At 41.1% G+C, this 15,511-nt stretch overlaps 1 protein-coding gene across 17 annotated transcripts in view; it reads left to right on the top strand.

Moving 5' to 3' along the window:
• The window catches only part of Sox6 (SRY-box transcription factor 6), a 551,747-nt gene that overhangs the window by 490,932 nt on the left and 45,304 nt on the right, over window positions 1-15,511 (top strand). The window lies entirely within an intron of this gene.

Here is a 15,511-nt window from a genome sequence, read left to right as displayed (position 1 = left end):
GTAAGTTGTTTCTTCCCAGCGACAAAGGTAGGGATGTGCAGCTGTAAACACAAAAGAAAAGCTGAAGTAATTATCTTAGTTCATAGTCTTTTATGACTAATGAGTCCTCTGGTGAGGAGTCTTATCCTCCTCTCAGGAGAAGCCTGACAGAGCTCTTATTTTCTGCTGTCCTCTTTCAAGGGAGGCACTGAGGACTCAAACCCAGCACTTCCCCGTGCTCTATGCCTTTCTACCCCCATTGTGGCTGTTACTGCTAATGCAAAGGAAGAACTGTTGTCCTGACTGTCCCCATGCCTTTCCCTGACACAGAATCTGTGTGCTTCTGTCGAGAAATCAGACTGTACTAGCTCCTCTGAGCCACACAAAGCTATTTTTCCTTTCAGTCTGTTTCCACATTGGCATGTGCCTGGCTTGGCTCAGTCAGGGAACCTTACAGAAGCTTTCTTGCTGGGCTTCAGCAGAGCTTCACCATCAGTGTCTCTCCTTGTTCTGCTTCACTGCTGACTTCCTGCCTCCCGGTGGCGGTGTTTCTGCTGTGGAGTGTGCACTGCCTGTCTCTGCCTCCTCCTGTGTATGAGGAAGCATTTCTCTTTTTCTGAGTTGCTGCCCTTCCCTGCGTCATCCCCTTCTCCCTCCTTCCTGCACCCCTGCCACAGTCTGAAGCTTTCTGATGACTGGTGATTTTTCTCTGAACTGTACAGTGGTAAGAGGAACTTGCTGCTTCTGGATTGCTGTGGAGAAGGGCTACCGTATATAACTGTGTCTCCTTGTATGTTCTGTGTCCTCTGTAGCAACATAGCCACAGGATCTCCAAAGGGTTCCCCAAGCCACATAGGAATTGCTGCATGAGGAAGAGGTAGCACAGTGCAGAGGGTGGCAGGGGACAGACTTGTGCAGAATTTAAGGTTGGTTTCATTTATTTAAGCACTAAGGACATGAAGTCTTGGCCTTGAAGAGCTTCAGAAATTTCAGTTTATGAAGCGAGTGCCTAGATGCAGAGCTTCAGGAGTTGATGTGGACGGCGACCTTCCTCGTGGCCTGATGTACACCTACAACACTAATCAAAGTCTTAGAAACTAAGCAATGCAGAAGGAGTTGAGCAAGATGCTAAGGCAGAGGCCCGTTCTCTAGGGGACTTGGGGGAGTCTCTAATTACTGAGCCTCCCTAAGGGAGTTCTGGAGCATCCGTAGATCATGTCTTCCCATAAGACTGTAGGCTCAAGGCTGAGAGTCTGTTTGGTGTCCCCATGGCTGAGTAGGGCTCTTGGGTGTCTGAGGGGCCCAGAGAAGTAAGGCAGTGACTTCTGCTTAGGAGGGTACTGTGGCCGTGCTCTGGGATTCCTGCCTGCAGCCTCCTTGGAATGGAATGAAATTGGCAGCCTTGGGCTGATACATAAATAAGTAGTGTGTCCTCTCTGGTTTTCCATAAATAAAAAAAAAATTGTTTATTATCCTTGTGGGTGGTGGTGGAAAGGCGAGGCTGTAGAGGAGTGTAGTCAGTTTCAAGTAAATCAGGTCTGCTGTGCCCAAGATCTCTGGTGTTTAGAGGACACACTTTAGAATTGCCTCAGAGCAGTGCATAAGACCTGAAAGTTAGCTAAGCACTGAGGTATCTACTGACCCAGCTCCACGGCAAGGCCACAATACTGAGGGGTCTGGATTTCATGTTGCACCAAGACTGTTTTCCGAGCATTATCATCCCCAGTTTTTAGACTATTGAAAGGCTGCTTAGTGAAATAAAAAGCATAAAGGGATCTTTAAAGACAAAAGACACTGGTTTCCACTCACACAGAAGCCATACTAAGAGTGCCTTTTGGAGTTAAGTCTGTCTGTCTCGAGGGTAAGACCACTGGTGACTGTTTAGAGCAGCGCACATGTGTTTTAAAGCCGTGACGAAGATGTGAACGGGCCCACAGACATCTTGACTAGTCTTCAGGGAAGGCTGATATTTTAAACCAGACAGCTCCTAAATAGATGCATTTATTTTCAGACCTGTTACCTTGGGTCTGAGCATTCTATATTCTGTCCTCACACTCTAGTGCCCACAGGAGAGCAAGCCCACAACTCAGAACCTTGTTTGAATGGCAGATCTTAACCTGCGTAGCCAAGTTTATTTTAATTAATTAATAAATTTGCTACTATTTTGGCTATCACCTCATTTATTAAAACCAACTGTTCTAATCAATACAAATTTAAATATGATCTTATTTAATTGGTTAAAAACAGATTTAGCCTTTATTTTGTCATTTTACCTCTGTTTTATTTTTATTTTTTGCTTTTCTGTGGATTACATTTGATAGTAGAGTTTCATAAGAATCAACTTTTAAAAGTATTTTTTTCTTTTGGTTTTCTCTATATAACAGCCCTGACTATATTGGAACTCGCTCTGTAGACAGACCAGGCTGGCCTCGAACTCACAGAGATTCGTCTGTCTCTGCCTCCTGAGTTGTGGCCATAACGCCCAGCAAGAATCAGATTTTAATAGGCATGTTGCACACCTTTAATCCCAGCACCTGGGAGGCAGAGGCAGGTGAATCTCTGTAAGTTAGAGGCCAGCTTGGTCTATATAGCAAGTTCTAGGCCAACAGGGCTACATAGTGAGACTTGTCTCAAAAACAAAATCAAATACAAAATAGAAGGAACTATAATTCTTAAAACTTCAATAATTCTCGTGGTCTTCTTAAGTCATTAATTGGTCTGAAATTACTGTTAAAAAATTCTGCGGACATTTAAAACCTCTGCTAATTATAATATTCACATGGGACGTTGTTTGTTCCATGAATAACTGTTGATTTTTCCCCTTGAGACTGTGTAGATCCATTTTAAGCAACTCTCCTTCGCTGGTCTTGGGTTGAGTGAACATGTTATTTGCCTCTGCTGGGTTTCCAGGTCTTTTGTGGACAAGGCAGGGAGGGGACAGGACACACATGCTGATTTAGTGAGTCTCAGACTCTTGGAGGGGTCGCTCTTTTTTCATTTAGAAAAAAGTTCATGTGGAAGAATCACCATTTCTAACTTTGAAGAAATGACTGTTAAAATATATAGAAACTTTTACACAAGAATTGAAATCCAGCATTTTAAAGCACCTCACTATTTAGTGCCTGGCCCTGAATGATGAGCCAAAATTCAAAGTTATGAACTAAATTAAATTCAGTTTTAATGCTGCCATCATCTTGACATTTAAATTGTTTAAATATAAATCTGAAGACTGCTTTCTGACTTAGTAAAAACCAAAGTTGATGCAGTCTCAAACTTCATTGTCTCAGCTATAACATAAGGCATTTCAGTCTCTCATCTCTGAATATGGAGATGACAACCTGAAGCATGATTAATAAGAACTTGGAGACATATTGGGGTTCAACCTGGAGACCAGAAAAGCAAAGCAGCCAGCTACTGGCTCTTACCTTGACCTCAGCCCGAAATGGCGATCCTGCCTCCAGGAAACCCCAGATGAGACTGAGACTGAGAGCTGTCTCCTCCTGTTTTATAATCCTCTCTAGTTCTGGGATTAAGGGCATGCACTACTACCGCCTGGTTTCTATGGCAAGCTGGTGTGGCTACTGGGGTTAAAGGTGTGTGTCATCACTGCCTGGTCTGTAAGACTAGCCAGTGTGGCTGTTTTACTTTTCTGATCTTCAGGCAAGATTTATTTATTAAAATACAAATGAAATGCCACTACAACAACCTCTCCCCTCTGTAGAATAACAATAAATTAAATTATCCACCCAGACTATTCTTTGAATTGAACATACTTTGAGTTTGTGTCAGTCAGAATCCGTTGTCAAGATCAGGTGATCTTTATCTACTTCATCGTTTATTCACTCCGAGGATGGGGGCAGTAATTAGCAGCATCCTCTGTCTGTGGGCTCTGACAGACTGTATATATGTAGGGAGCCCCTAGCTCATTTACATCACATGCATAATGTACGCTAGCTGGGATATTAGCTTCTCAGGTTTGATGGAATTGCACAACACGCACGGTGATCAGCACATTCTTGAGACTGCAATGATCAGAGGAATGTAGCAGCACTGTGGGAACAAGGGGAAGTGCTCTGGTATCATCACACACCCATCCCTGTTCCGTCACCCCTCTGCACCAGGTTGGTTTCCCTGGGTGCCTAACAAAACGTCAGAAATCTAGTAGCGTAAATTACAGAAACAGGAACAAGAATAAATGTCTATTCGTAGGCTTCATATTCAGTAAAAAGAGGAAAGAGTTGGCTTCAGGGAGAACAAACTGCCCCAAAGCTTTGTGGATCTGTACATATGCTTATGTCATTTTCAGAGAAGATGCACAGCCTTTCACAAATGTGCCTGGTGCATTTAATCTCAAGCAGGCATTGGATGCCAGAAGGAAAAAAAATGAAGGAAGAAAAGTCAGGCATGGGAAATTAAAAGAAAAAAAGTTCAAAAATATGCAAAACACAAGTTGCTAATAAAATATTGTCTGCTACACTAGTTAACATGTTATTTACAAAGTTTATTCTTAGCATACTAACGAGAAGATGACAATCCCATAGCACTTTCCACTCAGATTACTTAAGACTGTAGCAAGAGTTCTATCCTGGAAGTTTGTTACAAAGCCATCAGCTTTCTATAGTCCTGAGCAGTATTTCTGAATAACGCTTACACAGGAATTCAACCAGAAGCCCAGATGTTTGAAAAGGATACAGCAGACACACTGTAGCTGTTTTAAAGACAGCTACTTTCCCTTTGTCCTCTCATCAGCTTCACAGCTCCCTTCCAATTAAACCTAGATGTGTGTTTAGCTTGTCCACATCCCCGCCCGCCCCCACCCTTGTCTCCTGTGTGGTTATTGCTGACTTGAGACATCCCAGCAAGGAATCTCACTCCTCTGGCTAAGCTGTAGCATTCTTCCTGCCTTCCCTTCACCTCCTGATAAAGAGTTGACAGGATTTACGGCCACACACAGCAAATAACCTGTTAGTCAGTCTGTGTAAGACCCTCCCTCCCCTGCCCCCAGACTCAGCCTTACTTATTTTTCTCTGTGTGGCACTGGAGTCCCGCTCAGGCAGTCTCTAGTCCAGTCTTGATTAAATCAAAATACGTTGATCATTTTAAAAACTGAGAATTTTCATGAATTTGGTTTCAATGTTCAAGAATTGAAAGAAGTGAGAAAACTTTAATTTTATTTGTGATAGATTTAACTTAAGAAATTTAAAGTCTTTGTTAATGTTTACATTTCTGTCTTTATGCATTTTTATGTAATGACTAGAAATAGTGTGCCCTCACTTAAATCTCCTGAACATCCCCCACCCCGTGAAGTATTTCATGTGAAAAGCCTGTGTGTGATGTTATCAGGAAAAACTTGTTTAATTTTACTTTTATCTTTAGGTTTATTTTTTAGAAAAATATTGTGACCCCATTTGGGAATTTTCATTTGTATCTTATTTAGTCTGCAGTGTGACACAGTTAATTGTGCACTACTTTGTAGTAACTACATGTTAACTCTGTTGGAAGTGATGGTAATTATATTGTAATTGACACCAGTTCTCCCACAGCTTTGGAAAGCCGTGCAATTAGCACATATCGCCACAGTTGGACACTTCTTTTGTCCTCTGTGGCGTGCCATCTTAGAGTACTATTTTCAACAGTGTTCCTAAATATTTTCTCCTTCTTTTAAATGCCTTTTAAAAATTGTCAATTTTTAGAGTTATTTCTAAACGTTACTACTAAACTAGAACATTTCTTAAATTTTAATTTTACTCAATGAAAGCCTCTCTTCTGATCAGATGTAATTAAAGTTCTCCATGACTTTTATTACAAATTTGTTGGTGGTGTCCTTGGTTCTACAGTAGTTCCTTTCACGAACTCTTGACATGGAGGAGTGGCTCTGAAAGTGAGTCACAATCACTCTCTCTAACTGGGCTTGTAGGTGGGAGGGCTGCCCTGTACCTGGTACCCTGATGCCCCCACAGTGGACACCAGCCTGGAGACAGAGGCAGATTTAAAGCCAGTTAGATGAAAGTGACTTCCCTCTGATTTTCACTGCCCCCTTGTCTTGCTTTCCCCTGTGACCCCCTGCCTTCCATTGCCTGGAGAGGCCAAAGAGTCTCTGAACCAGCAAACAGACGCTTTGGGACCAGATATGACCACAGCTTGGTAGGCATGTTTGACAAAGGGCTTAATTTTGAGTGCTCTTCTTGAGACTATGATAATTGTTGAGAACGTTTTGTGACCCAGTGAAGTGTGTGCGGGAGAGCTGGGAGCTAGAGGCAGATATCACGGGGCCGGAGAGTTTCAGAGCTGGACGAATTCACGGAGAGAAGCTAACTCCCCGATTCCGCAGATGAAGCCCCCAGAGTAGCATGGCTGGCCCAGAGTGGTGGAGTCAAAGGAGCAGAGGCTTGAGAGAGCCTGGAGGTCCTGGGGTAGACACTGGACACGTTCGCAGGGGCTGACGGGCTTCAAGCAAGCCTCCTGGCCTCTCTGGCCTCCATGATCTCTGAGTGAAGAGGCCTTTATGTTTCCTTTTGGAGTGACAGCTTCCCCGTTCCCCTGATTTTCTCTTAAGAACATATACTATTTTTGCAGCACACATTTTCTTTAAATTACAGGAAAACCTCTTAGGGGATGCAATGTATTTATACAGCTCATAAATTAAAACAGATACATTGTGGTAATGCTTATGTTTTCCATTTTTGTGTGTTTATATTTCTGTGGGGGAAACATCTTCAAAATTATCAGTTGGCCTGCTAAAACTGAAGTAGAATGCATAATTTTGAAGAAAATATTTATTCTTGGTTTGTATCGTTTTGATGTCTTTAGCTTGAATAAATTGTACCTGTGTTCCCACAAACAATGTTGAAAATACACACTGCAAATTACAAGATGTCTGAAATCAAATTCCTACGACCCCCAAGATACCATTTCGGACAAAGATGTTTGCTAACTCGCCGCTAGTTTTGTGCTGCTGTCCTTTGCTCACGTGGGAATGTTAGGCTAACATTGTTGTTATTGGTGGCTTCAGTGAGATAGAATTCCCTGTTTTTAAATCATGTTTTAGCTTTCGAAGTAGCTTCTGCAGCTTTACAATGAAACCTTTTGTGAACTTGTTACCGAATAATTGGAGAATATTCAGGAACAAATCTGCCACATGCCTCTGTGTAGGAATAAAAAGTTGAAACCACATATAAGCAGGACTCCAGTTGCCACACAACTGGATCTGCTTAAATCTGGGTGCTTTATAAGTCTACTTGGGAGTCGCAAACTTATAAATAACCTTGCAATTGGTTAAAGCCATATTAAAACCATATGAGCAAAACAGAAAGCGTTTAGCTACAGGACTTCAGTAAGCACTATCACCCAGAGAAACATAATTGAATTCAGTGCTTCCCAAGGCTAAAATGGGCTCCTGTCTTCAGGACTAACGCTGCCATGTCACTTGCCAAGTGATGGTTGGTGACATGAGTCTGAGCATGTTGCAGGAGGTACATGGGACCTGGATGTTGCCAGGATTATAGAGACAGAACTCTTCTGGCTTGGTGCACCCTTCGCATCCTGGGGGAAACTTGTCATACATCATTTGAGAATGTCTTTGAAAGCCCCATAAAACACATCCACAAGAAGCTCTGCCGACAGTTGTTCATTTCAGCAGGCATGTCCTGCATGGCCCTGCTCTGCTTACAGGGCCCAGTGCTTGCGAGGGGGAGCCTATGGTCCAGGGGTTAACAAACACTAATCCAACACCCCAAGAAGAAATTTGAACAGCTCATGTCACCCTTATTGATTGTGATTCATTTTTTCTAGTTTTCTTCTTCTGGTTTTTGACAACATTTGATGAGTTCTTTTAAGTTTTTCTTCCCTTTAAGGCTAAATTCTTTGAAGAATTATTCATTGATAGATAGGCAAATAGATGATAGTTAAGTGATAGATTATAGGTAGGTAGGTAAATGGCTGGTAAGTGATAGGTAGATGATTGGTAGATATATGGTAGATAGCTAGATGATAAAAAGATAGGTAGATTAATGATAATTAAGTGTAGATGACAGGCAGCTAGATAGATAGATGAATAGATAGATAGATAATAGGATTATCAACATAGACTGCTACTTGGTTCTGATTGCAAATACTTTTGAAGGATCATTGCTAAAACTAATAACCTCTCTAAACTTTACTTTTTGATTATGTGATAAATTTTGATGAGTAGCAAGAAAACTTTTATGAAGAAACAAAATCTGTAATCCTAACAGTATATATATATATATATATATATATATATATATATATATATATATATATATACATACATACATACATACATACAGATCGGGTGGCCCAAAAAGCTGAAATTTACTGTCTTGGTCTTAGAAGCTGGAAATCCTCGGTCTAGATGCCGGTGGGGTTGTTTTCTTCTGAGGCCTCCATCCTTGGCTTCTATATCTGCCCTTCTTGCTCTTACATGGTCTTTCTTCAGTGTAAACACACTTGTGTCCAAACTCCTACTTAATATACCTAGTCAGACTGTGGTAGCACTGACTGTCACAACCTCATTGGACTGGGTTACATCTATGGCCATCCTTAGAAAACAATAGTAAGATATAAATTACAATTTAGGTAGGTATTTGTACTGAGGTAAATTCAGGATCATAAATCTAAAATTTGGTTATTGTGTGTCTTTTCCCAATCCTTAAATTGCTGAGGAAATGCTGGTGCCATGGGGTTGCAGTGATTAAAAGGTTATATGTATGAATGCTTCCCAGAAAGAGAGAGAGAAATTAGGGGGGTGTAGATTAGTAAAATAACCTGTCAGATAAATGATTGAATGAGAGGTCATATGTGTAGACACTTTGCAGAAAGGCAAGATAGAAGGAAAGAAGGAAAAATAAATTAATAAAATATCATAACAGATAAAGACATTATTGCTAAATATTCCAAGCTAAACATTAACAGACCCTGATCTAAAACCATGCATTCTCCTGCATCAGTTGCTGACCTAGACAACCAGAGTGCATTCCTTTTGCCTTGACTAAGCATCCCAGAACTAAAGTTAGGCCTTTGTTCCAGCAATCATGTGTTAGTCAGATCTCACATCCATTTTTAAGCACTCAGAGGTTCCCTGACTCTCCCTCCCTGCTCAGCTTCATTCCCTGCTCAGTTGGAATCTTAGGTTCAGATACAACTCCTTTGAGTTTTCTGAATGTAGGATTTCAAAGCCCTTTGGACTCTCATATGTTAAACATTTTCCTCACATGCCATTCTCTTCCTGATGACATTACAATTAGGCCAACTAAAGCATTTCTTCTTGACAAAATCTTGTGTTGACTTTTTGCCAGTCCCAAGTGTACTCTGTCACATTCCCTTTTCTTCTGACACCAAGACTATAGAGAACACATATTACAGTTGACTTATGGGTCTGTCCATGTGGCTTCTCAGTTTGTTAAAGATATAATGTCTGTCTTATGGGCTTTACAACAGATTAGGCAATCCAGTAGCTAAATCCTGCCAAAATAGCTTCCCTTTCTTCTTCTATTTTAGTTTTACTTTTAAACAAAGTAAAATTAATTTTTAATTTTTTACAAAAACAATGAAATCAAATTTAATTATTTTACATAGATATATTTAATTATTAAAAGACAGATAAATGCAAATTAATATGTGTAATTCAATAGAATGCCCTTCTGGTCAGTCTGGGCCGCTGTTGGGAAATGGGAGACCCACCTTACTCTAATTATATGGCAGAGCTTCCCATAACATCTCTCCTTATAGCCTCAGCTCTCCTAGAATGTTCCTCTTACCCCACTTAGCAGTTAAAAATATGTCCATTTCTGCCAGGGGATGGTGGCACACACCTTTAATCCCAGCTCTCAGAGGAGGCAGAATCAAGTGGATCTCTGAGCTGGAGACCAGCCTGCTCTACAGAGCAGAGTCCAAGACAGCCAGGACTACATAAAGAAATTCTGTCTGGAAAAACAAAAACAGAACAAAACAGAAAGATGTCTATTTCTGATGAAAGATAGTAGAATGAACCTTAAGCAAAGCCGTTTTAATCTCAGTTTAATTTCTTTTAGAAGTAAGAGGACAGAGGGCCACATACTGACCAACTTGGTGGAAATTCTCATAGGAGAGACTTCCATTATATCAAGTTGGTTGGCATGTGATCTTCTTCTCCCTTCTCTTCCAACAGGTATCTTTGTGGTCTGGAGCAAATACGGTTAAAAAACTCAGGCTTAACTCATTCATGAATACTAACCAGTACAATACTGGTGTTAATGATACATTAGGAGCTATAAAAAGTAAGAATGTTGGCTAACACAGTTGTACTGGACTAGAGAGTTCAATGATGAGCTTCCTTTTTCCCAGCCAGAGGCTTTACTCTCTTCAATACCAACTCTGGAAACATCCGTGCTTCTAGGACAACTTCATCAGAAAGTCACCTTTTATATGTCAGACCTACATTTTTAGTATGTACGTGTGTGTGCGTGCCTGTGTGAGTTTATGTTCCACACAGCAGCCACAGGCAGATCCCCTGGAGCTAGAGTTACAGGCAGTGGTTGTGAGCTGTCCTATGTCAGTGCTGGGAACCAAATTCCAATCCTCTGCAAGAGCAGTGAGTATTCTTACTCACTGAGCATGTTTATTGCACATTAGCAAACATTTTTATCATTAGATTACTGATTATAAACTACAGGATATATATTAAAAGGATGTATATGACGACTCAATAGGACTATGTGTGTGGTTGAGAATGTCTTGGGAGAACAGTCACAGACGGTTATGTCTAAAGCAGGTCATCATGGGCCAGAGAATCGCTTTCCCCTGTATTTTCCTGCTTACAAAACAAAATAAAATAAAACCATTTATTCTGAAATGTGTACTGCTTTATAAGTCAAGTGTCTTTGGTGGAGAATGTCTTCTGTTGCTGGAATTTGACAAAGGTTTTGCAAAAATGCCTGTGTTTACCTACAGAAATTTCAAGGCATATGGGCAGTGAATGACGTACCTTGCAAACCAGGGTTTGGCTAAAATGCAGTGGGAAACAGGAGGTGACAGAATGTTCTGACCTAGACACTGGAATTGCACAAGTTGAGGATGCACTGTGAACAGAGATCAGAAAAGACAGATACCAGGGCCAGGACCAGCCAGGAGGCTATGGCAGCCAGTGAAGGCTGCAGGCCACAAGGCTTCTGCCAGGCTAAAGGTGACATGAGGTCCTTGATGGGAAAACAAAAGGCTTTGTGGAAGAAAATCAGCCATCCCAGGTGCCTGGATAGACCAGGATAAAGAAGGAAATGAGACAAGAACTATCAGCCAGTTGGCACTGGTACAAATGCAGGACAGGGGGATGCTGGGTAAAGGGTGATGGTTATATTTAGTTTAGGACTGTGTTCTCCTGGATTGAAGAACCAGTCCAATATATAAGTGAAATCAAATGTCCAGAAAAGATTGAAGCTTAGAACCGGGATGAAGACAAAAAGACTTCATTTAGGAAGTGCCCAATAACTAGGCATAACTGGAACTTTAAGGGTAGACAGTATTTCAGAATTCTGCAATACCTGTGCTTTGGAAGGGCACAAAAACATGATTGACGAGCTGTGATGTTAACCTTTATTGCAAATCTGAAAGGTTTTTAAATATTTAAAATGTTTAAATGCTCATTTGGCTATGTAACAACAAAATTCTTATTTACATAAAAAAGAATCATGTCATATTCCCCTTGTGAGAGATTGGTGCTACTAATTCCACAATTATATGGGCATAGAAATTTCTATTTACTACCTCATATATACATAAATAGAATATTTGGCAATTAGTTAATAACATATATTTAGTTTATTTTAAAAAGTTGATGTTGAGCAAATCCCAATTATAATGTATTTTATGTGTAAAAATAACCCAAGATAATCTTCACCTCTTTAAACTACAGTATGGGTAACAGTCCCGCACCCTGTGCGCATCTGTTTGCTTTGTGGCTACTGTGAATGACACCACACTCAGACAATCTGTACAAATGGGCTTTTGAATGAAGGTCGGTAAAGTGCCTCTCTTTAGACCGCAAGAGTAAAGTATATGGTACCATTATCTAGACAGGTCTAGAATGGAATATATCCATTTGTGAAGTAACAAACAAAAGCTCCTTGAGCATGTACCACTTTCCCCTTCTGGCTGTAGAAAGGGGGCCACCTTGAAAGGACTTGAAGCACAATACAGGCTGGCCACCCCAGTGACCCAGAGGGAAGGTGAGGTACAGAATTGCATTTCATGTATTAGTTTTCTGGAGACAGCTACAATCCGTCATCTTGCATATGGTTTGAAAGTGGCTTGTCGCACTGGCAAGCAAACTGTTATTTAAGTACACCATCCACTCTACTACTGAAACGGTTTTGCCAAACTTATCCAAGTAGTCTCACATGCTTAAAGATAGTATAAATATCATTTATTGCCAGCAGTTTTCTTCAGACTCCATGGCTGTCTTCCTGCTGCCTGATCTAAGTGTCCCAGTTTACATTATGGCCTTTACTGCCTCTGTTTGATGGAGTGATCAGTAAAAATTTAATGACACTATAAAATAATAAAAATGTCATTAATTTACCACGGATCTTGGATGCAGTGGTTGTAAAGTTACATTAATAAACAGAATATTTTTTACAACAAAAAGCATTGTTACGTGGGAACGTATAAATAACACACATAAATTTAAGAGCAATTTTACTGTGAGCACACACATTATTATGGAATAGCCAATAAGTGTATAAAACACAGTATATAAAATTTTATTAAAATATACTGTGTACATCAAAAATTCAGCTTTTATCTAAGTGCAAAGAAAAGCCATTATTGTGTGCTGACTGTTTCATCACTGTTCCTTCCCCAGATCACAGTTTCACGTTTGCTGCCAGGAAAAGGCAGCTGATTTCCTCGCTTAAATGAGAACAAACCCCTGGTCTTTATTTACCCCCAAATTCATTCTCTCTCCACTGGTGCCAAGATGTAACTGATCAATCTTGCCACGGTAGGGAGGGAAAAGTTGCTAATTTAATGCAAAGTTAAAAATAATTTCAGAGAATCTGAGTGGTTTGTTCACTGACTCTGGAAATAAGGGATAATAATCAGAGTCTTTCTGTCAGCAGTGAGGCCGCCCCATCATTGATTTCGATAACACGTGGAGATGATGGATGCTACCATCTTGTGGCTTGTAACATTTAACATTCATCAGCTCCCACTAACGGGGGCTTTATCATTTAAATATCTTTATTTAATATGCAACATCTACCTCATACATCATAATTTCAAAGTACTTAGAGAGCCAACAGTCTCTACAACGCTGTAGAGCTGACTTTTAAATTTTTTCCGGTAACTTTCATGTTGCCTGCATGCTTGTGGCCAACAATGCACAAGCGAGAGCCTGCTCATGGGGCAGCACAGTGAGTGTGCATTCCACTACCAATGTGAAAACCAGGGGGATTTCGAGAATGGGACACGGGGTCAAGTTCACACTGAGGAATTATCTCTGCATCACCCTACTTGGGAGCTTTGTGCCTAGGGAGGGATAGTTCAAGGGGGTGGGAATGGGTAACTTGGGACCTGAGGACATGCCCTTCACTGTCTGTGTTTCTCACAATGACAAACCCATTGGTGTTTAACACCCAGAAACTCAGCTTCTTACACAGGCTCCTGTCTATCGCACTGAAAAGCTGTGCCTAGCTCAGCCACACAGACCTAAGCGGTAGACACCAGGCCCTCTTGTCTTAGGGTTCTGTGGCGGGCAAATAAATATTCTGAGCTATTCTTTGAAGAAAAGAAGGAAATCTTCTGGGAGACTGGGGGAAATTTATATGAAAGGGCTTGGCTTTGCAGGGCCCTGCTTTAATCTCAAACACAGTGCTTAATATTATCAAATTGAAAATACAACCCACTGCCCCCAACACTTTTTATCATTGATTTATTTCCTGCCTATTTAACCAGTATTTTATAGGATGCTCTTCCTTGTCTTCTATGCTGTCAAATATTGATATTTTACAGGGAAAGTGTCTTTGCCAAAGAATCTTCTTTTCAATGAAGTCAGAAAAATTGTCTGACTTCAAAGGCACGGTGAATGTGTTGTGGAGCGTCCTGGATGTTTTTGTTATGATTAAAAACAAGCTGATACCACTGCATTGTGAGTGCGCTTCACTTTTAGAAAGGAAAAGAGATGATCGTCATGTAAGCTTTGTTGTCTTGGGGATCTTACAAAGCATGGCATATAATCCTCCTGCTTCCTTTTCCCTGTGAAAAATACTAATATTCTTCTAGGAACTTTTTTTTTTAAACTGAGAATGTTTCCCAGTAAAATCAAAGAGAATGGATGACTAGAACGAGCCTTAGAATCTGCCTATTGATAGGTTGCACAGTGTTGTCTTTTAGAGAAAGTTGTCCTGCCCCACCTGCCCTGAAAGTTTGTTCTTCCGAGGAGGTGGGAGGACTCTGGGCCTGTAACAGGCATTCACATGCAAATACGCCAGAGAGACACTGCCAGAGACAAAGGTTGATAGTGGCTTTGCAGTGCGCTTCTCTTTGACGTTCTTCACACTGCCACAACCCAGCGCTACTCAAAAATAGACCGGGGCTGATAGAAAGCAGCTGTCCTTCCCTGACCACGTGTGAAGCTCCCACACAGCTCATGGCTGCGGTAGCGTTGTGTTGTGTGCTGCATCTGGGTTAATTTGTTCCCGAGCAGCCGCGTTTTCACATGAGGAGGTGTTAGGGAACAACATTCACTTTGGTTTTGATTTTCAGTCTGTCTGTTATACGGGTCATATTTCCGAATTTCCCCCACACTCCGCTGTTGAAACTAGCTAGTTAGTGTTACCCAGTTGAAGAAATGATGGCTAGTTGTGTTTTGTTGCAAAGCTTTCCTAGAAGCAGTGCTAGATTAAAGCACAGTTTATGCTGTGTTTTCTTCCAACCAAGATTTCAACGCCGTCTCTGATGAAGGGGAACTGGAAGATTTACTGCAACAATTTGACTGATGGGAATTAATTATAGAAATATAATGATATTCAAAAATAATCGTATTAGAAAGCACAAACGCAGTGAGGCTGTACAAATGAGGCACATCCTCTATCAAGTAATTGTATGTTTGCTCCTTCCGAATATTCCCAAGTTTCTAAACATCTTACGGAACAGAACGCTCGGCGTGTTTCCGTCAGATGCCGAACATGCTCCGTGCAGAACTAGGTCATTGAACAATAGACTGCACAGCAATCAGCCCTCTACTGCTGCATAATGTATTAGTATAACATGCAGAAACCATTCCCCGAGCTGCAAGCTGCTATTTCATGTCTGTACATTCAAGCTGACATGACATTTAATATCGTGTCATAGTAACAAACAAGGCCTCATTCATTCATAAGGATAACACAAAGCCAAGTGTGGGTCTGGAGACTAAGCACAGAGATGGGAGGTGAGAATGGGTACCAGTGCTGGGCTTGTGCAGATCACACCACCATGTTAGCACGGCCAGTGAGCCCCTGCACTGATCTGAGAGGTGCTGTCTCAGACTTCTGCTCTT

Source organism: Microtus pennsylvanicus, chromosome 5 (assembly GCF_037038515.1).
Source record: "Microtus pennsylvanicus isolate mMicPen1 chromosome 5, mMicPen1.hap1, whole genome shotgun sequence".
NCBI classification, from domain to species: Eukaryota; Metazoa; Chordata; class Mammalia; order Rodentia; family Cricetidae; genus Microtus; species Microtus pennsylvanicus.
The sequence above is the reverse complement of the archived record's forward strand: the minus strand, read 5'-3'. Positions and strand labels throughout refer to the sequence as shown.